Source organism: Rutilus rutilus, assembly GCF_951802725.1.
Source record: "Rutilus rutilus genome assembly, chromosome: 14".
NCBI lineage: Eukaryota > Metazoa > Chordata > Actinopteri > Cypriniformes > Leuciscidae > Rutilus > Rutilus rutilus.
In genome coordinates, this window is record NC_140219.1 from 36,237,458 (window position 1) to 36,248,506 (window position 11,049).

The window sequence follows — 11,049 nt, forward strand, 5'->3', positions numbered from 1 at the left end:
GGAGGAGTTTATGATTACCTTTGGGTTTACAAGCAGGTCAAACAGGAACGTCAGAATTTCTTCAGGTAAACTGTGTTCAAAATGGACATCATGGGCGGATCTACAGGGGGGCAAGCCTTCTCTAGAGCCTTGCCCCCCCAGCTGCCCCCCTAACTTTGATGATCCAAAAACTGTACTTACAAAAACAACCCACCACTATGTCCAATACATTTACCAAAAGTGAACAATTCAATTTTTTATTTTAAATGTATTATTCGCCTCTCCCCCCTGCCTCTCAAATAGTTACGTCCCTGATTCAAACGTGCAGAGCGGCGTTCGCTCAGTCTGGCTCACACACACAGCAAGTCTGCTGCGGTGCGGTGGTCCTGCAACCCGACTAGACTGAGCTGCCCCTGACAGAGCCTCTGAAGGTGAAGTGAGTTTCCCCAGGTGTAGTTTAAACACACGTTTAACTTAAAGTTACATTTGTAATGAATGTATTGTATGCTAAAGACGATTCAGCATCAGCAAAAACAGCGAGTCTATTACGTTAGCCAAAATCAGCGGTCAAATCGCTCCCTCGTGATTTGTAAGAGCACTCTTCCCTTTGATTAGCCTAATTTTGATTTTAGTAAAGACAAGAACAGCTTAATAAAAAATATAAAATATTGAGGGGCAGCGCTAGGGCTGGGCTAAGGGGGCTTAAGTTAAGCCCCGAATGTTTTTAGTGAAGCCCCGAATATGTTGTTCAATTGTCTTTCTCACAGAGCAAAGCAATTAATCAGAAAAAACAAATGTGAATAAGATTACAGCGGCCGCGATTACCTAATCATGAACAGTGCATATTACATTTTTTATTTATATTTTTCCCTTTGCATTGAAGGTACTTTTGACGTGCTTTTGCAGCGTTGAGCATTGTAGCCAATCACAGACATGTCTGTTGATCACATCGGCCAATCAGAGGCGTTTAAATGAGTCGCTGTGCTGAAGATGTGTTTTGCGCGAGCTCACCGAGTTCACGGTCGCAAACCTGTTATTATTATTGGCAATAAACTTAATATGCAAATAAGAGATTCACTTGATATTATTATTGATGCTGCTCTGATGCACTACATTACGCAACGCTCTGTTTGTTGTTAGGAAGACTAAAAATTCAGCGGTCTAGCTCATCAATGTCAAAATGATTAAATAAGTTAACGAATGCCTGGTAAAATGTAAGTAGAATTTTTTGTTTTATATTTGACTGTTTTACAATAGAAAAGTTCAACTACCGAGACAAGCAACGTATATTTTGGGATCGTGTGCACATCTAAACGATCAAATATGTCAAAATGGCTGTCTTGGAGATTCACTTAAACAGTTTATTCACTTAAATACAGTTTATGTCTTAAATGGGCGTTAATAGTTGGGAGAAAATATGATGCGTAATAATGATTAGATCTGCATTTGGTCTTAAAGGGGCAGCAGTCTAATAAACCTACAAAAGGCAAAGAGAAAATCAGTCGCAGCTCTTGAATGAATAATTTTGGCTTTTATAACTTTAATCTATGATAACCTATGCAGTGTTATTTTAAATCTGACTTTATTAGATGTCTTTTTAGCCCATATTACTCCTGAACAGTAATGTTCAAAATATAAATATAAAGCAATATTAAATGTGTTCATAATAGTTTTTCCCCCCTTTTTTTTATATAACAAAAAAAAAACCGATAAGAATACCGTTAAAGTACCGGATCGATAAGGAGTATTGGTAAGAGTAGTAATACCGTTAAAACCTTAACGATACCCATCCCTATTGGCAGCAACGAATTAAAAGTTATGGCCAATTTAACTGCGATTTAAATTCAGTATATATACTTCTGCCATATGTTGCCACCCCTCAAAAATTCCTGCCCCCCTCTCGCCACCCCATAAATATTTTTCTAGATCCGCCCCTGATGGACATGCATTGAAATGCTAAAAAATAATGCTGTAAAACTTTGAATAAAACACAAAAGAACATATAAAATACAAAACCATTAATTATAAACAATCTCAAAATGCTTATACATGTTTTATTTATTGCTCTTTATTTGTCAGAGAGTTTCTCCAGGTCTGTCATGATCAAATCAAATCAAATTTTATTTATTTTGCACATAAAAACAACAGTAGTGGCCATTGTGCTGTACAACAGAATATATATCTAAAAAACAAAAAAAGGGCGCAAAGGGAGTTTACATCAAAAACACAAATCATAAAATTCAACATTCATTTTCTGTCATGCTCAAATCTTTGTCAGTGTAATGAGCAGGAATAAAGATCTGAGTGACTTTGACAAGGACCAGACTGTTATGGCAAGGTGACTGGGTCAGAGTATCTCTGAAACTCAAGGCTTGTGTGTCGCTTCCGGTCAGCAGTGGTGAGGATTTACCAACAGTGTCCGAGGAGGGACGAACACACACCGGCGACGAGGTGTTGGACACCCAAGACTCATCGATGGACGAGGGCAATGAAGGCTATCCCGTCTGGTCCGAGCCAACAGAAGGTCTAGTGTGGCATAAGACACACACAACTTTAATGATGTTATGGGAAGAAGAATGTTTATTTATACAGCGCCTTTCCATCGCTCAAGGTAGCTTTACATGGGAGGAATGTGTCACAACACACAGTGCATCACATTCTGCTGTGTATGGGGCCAAAGACCAATCAGAGAGCCTATCATGACCCCAGTCCACCTTCAACGATAACTGAGACAATATATTGTTACACCCCTACAAATAATGCATACTACATGCATGATATACGTGATGTATTATAAGGATCCATCCATCCATCTTCTTCCGCTTATCCGGGGCCGGGGCCGGGTCGCGGGGGCAGCAGTCTAAGCAGAGATGCCCAGACTTCCCTCTCCCTAGACCCGGGCTATTCAATTGGCGGCCCGCCAATCATCTCCATCTGGCCCGAGGACACCAACCTCCCTCCTCTTTTCCTGGCGGTGCGGCTAATTTAGTTTGATACTCGCTCCGATTGACCTGAGAAACGTTTTACGTGCAAATATTTCAGCAGTTATTATATGTGTCCCGAATTTATGTCGACTGAACCAGCGATACCAATCATTCGTGAATGAATCATTCTTTTGGTTCGATCCTTTCTAAACGCGCTTGCATGTCCGTTCACACTGCCGCCGGCGAGAGTGTCAAAGTGGCTGGTCAGTAACGGTCTAAAACTATTCGGATTCATTCGGACCGCTCCGTCACTGAATCATCTGAAGCGGTTTCTCGGTCAGTACAGTAACAACAAATAGTTGCGTTTACTCCCGGTCCCGGACACTATTATTAAACAGCGTTGCATTTAATAGCCTCAACTTTCCCAACAAGACTGATGAGGAAAGCAGGAGAAACATTGTGGCATGAACGAAATTAGAAGTCTTTAAATCCCCTAATCACCCTTACAAACATTTACCATGAATGTACTGTAGTAATTTACCATGGTTGGGCAGAAATGTGCAATATTTATATTGAATACTACTGTATGTAGTAATAAATAAATATGATTTATATTGCATTCGATTTATTAGGTGGGTAGAGGAATATATAATTAATGTTTGTTATGAAATTATGTCAGTTTCTTTGTAAAGGTGTGTATAGTTTTTAAATTGTTTTTAGGCATTTTTTATACAGTGGGAGTGAGTAGCCTGTGGTTATCAAGTCTCACTGTCAGAATATTTTCATTTAAGCATAACAATTATAAATAAAATTATTATTATTTCTCACCAAAAGCTACGAGTTTGTATAATTAATTTATTTGTTCCAAGAAAAATAGTTGTACACAGCTGTAAATTATCAGGTTTTTATTTATTATGTTTTTATATCTGCATACTGTTGGGTACCACATTACCAAGTAAATACCATACTTTTTTAGGGTTACTTTAACTTAAATAATAAATAAATAAGCTAAACCCCCAAACCAACCCACCAGCCCACCTCAACTTTTCGATTTGATAATCGACTTGATGGCCCTCGAATGAAGCTAATTGAATAGCCCTGCCCTAGACACTTCCTCCAGCTCTTCTGGGGGGGACACCGAGGCGTTCCCAGGCCAGCCGGGAGACATAGTCTCTCCAGCGTGTCCTAGGTCTTCCCCGGGGTCTCCTCCCAGTGGGACGCGCCTGGAACACCTTCCCGGGAAGGCGTCCAGGAGGCATCCGGAACAGATGCCCGAGCCACCTCAGCTGACCCCTTTCAATGTGGAGGAGCAGCGGCTCTACTCTGAGCTCCTCCCGAGCGACCGAGCTTCTCACCCTATCTCTAAGTGATCGCCCAGCCACCCTGCGGAGAAACCTCATTTCAGCCGCCTGTATCCGGGATCTTGTCCTTTCGGTCATGACCCACAGCTCATGACCACAGGTGAGAGTAGGAACGTAGATTGACCGGTAAATCGAGAGCTTCGCCTTGCGGCTCAGCTCTTTCTTCACCACGACAGACCGGTACATCGACCGCATTACTGCAGAAGCTGCACCGATCCGTCTGTCAATCTCCCGTTCCATCCTTCCCTCAATCGTGAACAAAACCCCGAGATACTTGAACTCCTCCACTTGAGGCAGGAACTCTCCACCAACCTGAAGTGGGCAAGCCACCCTTTTCCGACTGAGAACCATGGCCTCGGATTTGGAAGTGCTGATTCTCATCCCAGCCGCTTCACACTTGGCTGCAAACCGTCCCAGTGCATGCTGAAGGTCCTGGTTTGATGAGGCCAGCATGACAACATCATCCGCAAAGAGCAGAGACGAAACCATTTTATCACCAAACCTGACCCCCTCCGGCCCCTGGCTGAGCCTAGAAATTCTGTCCATAGAAATTATGAACAGAACCGGCGACAAAGGGCAGCCCTGCCGGAGTCCAACATGCACTGGGAACAAGTCTGACTTACTGCCGGCAATGCAAACCAAGCTCCTGCTCCGGTCGTACAGGGACCGGATAGCCCTTAGCAAAGGACCCCGGACCCCATACTCCTGGAGCACCCTCCACAGGCCGCCGCGAGGGACACAGTCGAATGCCTTCTCCAAATCCACAAAGCACATGTGGACTGGTTGGGCAAACTCCCATGAACCCTGTAGAGGGTATAGAGCTGGTCCAGTGTTCCACGACCGGGACAAAAACCACACTGTTCCTCCTGGATCCAAGGTTCTACTATCGGCCGTATTCTCCTCTCCAGTACCCTGGCATAGACTTTCCCAGGGGGGCTGAGAAGTGTGATCCCCCTGTAGTTGGAACACACCCTCTGGTCCCCCTTCTTAAAAAGAGGGACCACCACCCCGGTCTGCCATCCCAGAGGCACTGTCCCCGATCGCCACGCGATGCTGCAGAGGCGTGTCAGCCAAGACAGCCCCACAACATCCAGAGACTTGAGATACTCAGGGCGGATCTCATCCACCCCCGGTGCCTTGCCACCGAGGAACTTCTTAACCATCTGAGGTCGGCAATCACGCCGGCGTGATCTGCTCGCTTTTTTCCTTATCAGTTGAATTGAGACCCGAAATACTCTGTTGACTTTGATTTTACAAACAAGTTTCATACATCAATCGATCCTGTTAAGTGTGTATTATTTTTGTGTATACTCACAATAAAAGCAAAGTGTTTTGCTTTTTGCCAAATAAAGAACAATAAACATGATGCGAGTTCTGCCTTCTCTCTGTCAGTTAAGTCCATTCTGAAACACGTCAGAAAATGAACCATAACTCAGCGAATACTCAGTCAAACAGGCATACAGACACACAGACATGAAGCTTGAATTCTCTTCTTTTAAATGAAATTTATAAAAAAACAAATATTCTCTGTTTATGTAATCTGTATGAAAAGAGAGAGATGTCAGTCGTTCTCATCTCAGCTCATTATGTTTTAATGTGACCCCGCCCACGGAGAGCGCGCACTATTCAAACGCAAATGACTGAGGCAATCCATGCAAACTGTGAACGCCCCCATATCAGCGCAAGAAAACACATCAGGCTTATTCAGATCATTGCACTTGTTTACACCGTCTCGCAGCGCTGTGAGGAATAATACTGTCGTAATAATAATAATGGAAAATGTACCTCAGAAGTGCTGGTATTTCGAGGAGCAACGGATGGAATACTGTAGTAAGTTTTTTTCATTCTCAAGTGAATCGTGTTTCTGTGTGTGTGTGGGAATGAATGAATGAACGGCAGAGATGCGCGCTGTTTATCACAACTCGCAAAAAGACAGTTTAAATTTGAATTGCATTTCTGTGTGTGAATGAAGGATCCGCTTTTAGCAAACTGTATTGCTATACTGAGATGAGTAAAAAGCGACTGAAATATGTTTTAATAAAATGTATTTGTATAAGCAATGTATTAAACAGCAAATTAACATTTATATTTCTTATATAAACAAAAGACCTATGTTACAGACATATGAAAGACAACATTTCGTTGACTAGTTTTGGATAGAGTATACATTTTTACTGTAAAATATCTGCCACTTCAAATAAGTTTTTGTTTGCCAATTTTAGCTCATATGTTAAATATAGTATGTTTTGTCAAAAATAAAGTAATCAAATAATCAATCAAATCCTTAACTTTGAAATATGTATGATAAAATGTATACTTTAGTTTTTACAAAGAAAGATTACACTTGAATTGTTGTTGTAATTGTAACCTTTTTAATAAAAAAGTATATTTACAAGGTAAGATATTATACAATTTGTGAAAAAAAAAAAATGAGATGCTTCCAACTGTGAACCAATTTGATAGAATATATATATATATATATACATATTGTTCTTGCATTCTTTCTTGTGGCTCAGTCACACACCTGAATGAATGGCTCATTAAGTATGAGGGCCCCATTGTCTCCTCAGGTGCGAACCACTAAATATGCATGATGGTGTCGGATCGTTGATGCCCCATATTGCGCCCGCATATTGCCTTTCCAAACAGAAAGTGTTTTGCAAAATTTAAATCAATGTATTGTGTTATGTGAATGATTAGGGAGGATGATTTTCACATCATTTTGAAGAAAAAACTCTAGGCGACAACATCCATTAGTCAAAAGTCTTATTGACACATATTTAGTATGTGTTTTGTGGCCTTATTTCAGAAACTTTAGTTTTTAGTTTTTTCAATAACCATGCATAAACATTATTCTCTCAAAAATAAAACATGAACATATATGTTGCTCACATATTATGGTAGCCCTGTTTGTGCTAAATAGAGTGTAATTACACTTTTGCCATTAATATGTTCTTAAGCAACTGAAAAAAGCACAAATGTAAGGGCATGTCAGAACATCTCAAGGACCCCAAAAACACCTTAGACCCCAGAGGGTTAACTACCTTGGAGACTTCAGCTTGGGTGAGGGACGAGTCCACCTCTGAGCCCTCAGCCTCTGCTTCCTCAATGGAAGACTTGGTGGGATTGAGGAGATCCTCGAATTATTCCTTCCACCGTCCAACGACATCCCCAGATGAGGTCAACATCTCCCCACCTCTACTGTAGACAGCGTTGGTAGGGCACTGCTTCCCTCTCCTGAGGTGCCGGACGGTTTGCCAGAATCTCTTCGAGGCCAGCCGATAGTCCTTCTCCATGGCCTCACCAAACTCCTCCCAGGCCCAAGTTTTTTAATCGAGCTAAACCTAAACCGTCGAGCACTAATTTGACTAAAGATATAACAGTTGGTCTCTTTTGCTCTTTTTCATATTCACTCATGTTTTCAGAGCTGTTCTGTGTCAAACATGTGCATGAATACACAGATCATGAAGTAGTGAACACTTCTCTCTCATTCACTCTTTTACCAGAGGAACGCTAGACGGAGTCTTCAGTCACTGATGAAAACCTCACGCATACAGACGGAGAGAAATGAGAGACAGCAGACAGAATGAGAGCCAGAGTTTACAGTTCATAACTGATGCCCTGCACACACACACACACACACACACACACACACACACACTCGAGCTCTTGAACACTTGTCTACTTGCATGACGTATTTCCTCTATTTGGCCCTAGTGTTCAGGCAGGCGTAAAGACTGCAAGTGTGTGTAGAACTTTTGATCACTCGATGGGACACACTTATAGTCTTGCAAAAAATGCAATTGTTTACAGAGCTTTTCATTATTATATTTTGAATATTTAGCATTTTAAAATAAGCTTCTACATGTGTGTTCAGTAGTCGCTGTGTAACTAACATGAGACACAGACTTAAAGTTGTGCTGCTTCTAATCAAGTGATAAAAACTGTTGCAAATGTTGAACAAAACAGGCCTACACACACCATACTCATCCTACACACACACACACCATACTCATCTGTGCACCAATAAAATGTGCAATACTTTATGATATCATTTTACTACCAAATTATATGCATCTAATTAATTTAAATTACAGTGGAATATTTTCCTCGATATCCCGCGATTTCGGGGCACATGAGTTCCCGAACATAATGCATGATGGGATACGCTTAGCCTCGAGTACCGCTCCGAAGCTGTGTGGTTTAGTGTGCATTAAGGGCACTTTGGCATTTTAAGACATGGGAAAGTCTTGCACACTTACTTACTATCAAGTGCACGCGCTCTCAACTGGCCAAGACCGCAAGTGTGTGTATTTGGACGAGGCATGACTCTCTCCATGACCTTAATTGCCTTGATAACCACCACCCACAGTTGTGATGAAGCAACAGATCTTTTCTTCTGTGTTTTGGTGTAACGTTACATCCGAAATGTAATGAATTATTGAAACATAATGTAGGGCAGTGCATGTTGTTGACTGTATGTTGAGATGGACGAATCACTCACGGTAAGATCTAATGTGCATTTACAACATTTACTAACATTTATTACATGGCTTGGTTGAATTCCAATATAGAATGAGGTGTGTTATTTCTTGATATCAGACCGCTGCGAAGTATAACACACCGTTGCCATGTAAAACAGAGCATTGCTATGGACGCAGGATTCTAACCGTAGAGACGGCGCGGACTATTTTCTTTAATGGAAGCAATAAGCTGATTTCACGCAGCCGTTATTTTGAAATCGAAAGCGAGGCTCTGGTGGGAAGAAAACCGGAAGTGTCGCCTTTAATCACAGGAGAGACATGAATGCAATGGCGTATTGTTGTGTATAATACGGTGGCCGAGAGAGCTCAACGCGCTGCAAATGAAGAAAACACATGCAAACAGAAAAAAAACGCATGCAAACAGAAAAAAACACATGCAAATAGAAAAAAACACATGCAAATAGAAAAAAACACCAGCAAATAAGAAAACATCTTCATCAGTTTTACAACTCACGTGCGTCCCAATACTCACAACACAACCAAATACGAAAACGCGCTGCAATTACAGAAACGCGCTGCAAAAGTTCACAACACAACCAAACAGAAACGCGCTGCAAATAGAACAGAACACAACCGAATGTTTCCGGGGAACCCAATAAGTGACGGACGGACGGCTAAGACGTGCTTACAGCTGTCTACTTTTATTATTATTATTTATTTTATATTTTTTTGCAAAACATACAAAGATGAAACGTTTATAACATACAACTTTGTATACAATATACAAAATGTATTTGCGATATGTTCAATGTCATAAGAATACTAAAAATAACAATGAGCTGAAGACTAAAATAAATAAATAAATAAAAAAGATAGAGAAAAAGAATGAGGAAAAGACATTAATCTATACATCAGTTACATTGAACACATTTTGTCATGTTATGTTAAAATAAGTTTCGTAAGAAATGTTAGAATGTAGCTAAGTTATAGGTCCAAATATGAGACGGCAAATTTTAAAGTTGAGACACTCACACAAAGATATAACTCATATTTTAAAAACTTTGTTGTATAAAATGTATATTTATTTGCAACAGTTATGTTAACAGCATTAATACTATATTTCTGGTAAGAACAGCTATTCAGCTGATGGACACGCGCTGCGTTGTCATGGGAACATCCCAGGTGAAAATAATGAGGAAATTACGTTGTCTTTCGTTGCTCCCTTCATCAACATAATGGCACACAAGTGCCCCGCTCCATCCAAAGTGCCCAATTCAAAGGCTCTGCCGTCTGCCCTTTTAAGAGTGTAGGGCATATAGGTAAAGCCAGAGCCCGCGTCTCTCTGGTAAAGCTCGCGAGCCGTCCGTCCGTCACTTATTGGGTTCCCCGGAAACATTTCCGTTGTGTTCTGTTCTATTTGCAGCGCGTTTTCTGTTTGGTTGTGTTGTGAACTTTTGCAGCGCGTTTCTGTAATTGCAGCGCGTTTCCGTATTTGGTTGTGTTGTGAGTATTGGGACGCACGTGAGTTGTAAAACTGATGAAGATGTTTTCTTATTCGCTGGTGTTTTTTTTCTATTTGCATGTGTTTTTTTCTGTTTGCATGTGTTTTTTTCTGTTTGCATGTGTTTTCTTCATTTGCAGCGCGTTGAGCTCTCTCGGCCACCGTAGTATAATGATTTTGTGTCAATTCTAAAACTGTACATACATTTCTTTCAAACTTTAGACTATATACAGTGAAATTCATTTATACATTTTTTTTATATATATAATTCAGAAAGTAAAAAAAGAAGCAGGAATGAACTATATACATATCCTATATTGGATATTAACATCCAATAGTGTAAATCGCGGCAGCAGCTTCAGGTTGGTAGTCCATTGTTGTTTATCTTTATTTCCGGGGTTCTTCCCACTGGAGCCTCACTTTCGATTTCAAAATGGCGGCTGCATGAAATCAGCATATACAATCGTGTTTAAATCAATAAACTCCTATTTAAATCAATATTCGCATGATCACATGACTCTGAACAGGGGATCACATGACAGACATGAAACATGACAAAGACATGAAACGTGACCAAGACAAGACCAAATCGTGACAATAGGCCAAACCTGAGAAAATGCCACCATCTTGTAAAAAAATAAAAATAAATTATATTAAAAAGAAAAGGCCAACAGAACAAAAGTCTGTTAACAAAGACTGCATCATTTTGTAGTTAAATGGCCCTGGGATAAAAATAAATTGGCAGTTTTAATGGGTTTCAATGGGGAAAGTTTTGTCCTTAAGGTCCTGAGTGTAAATAT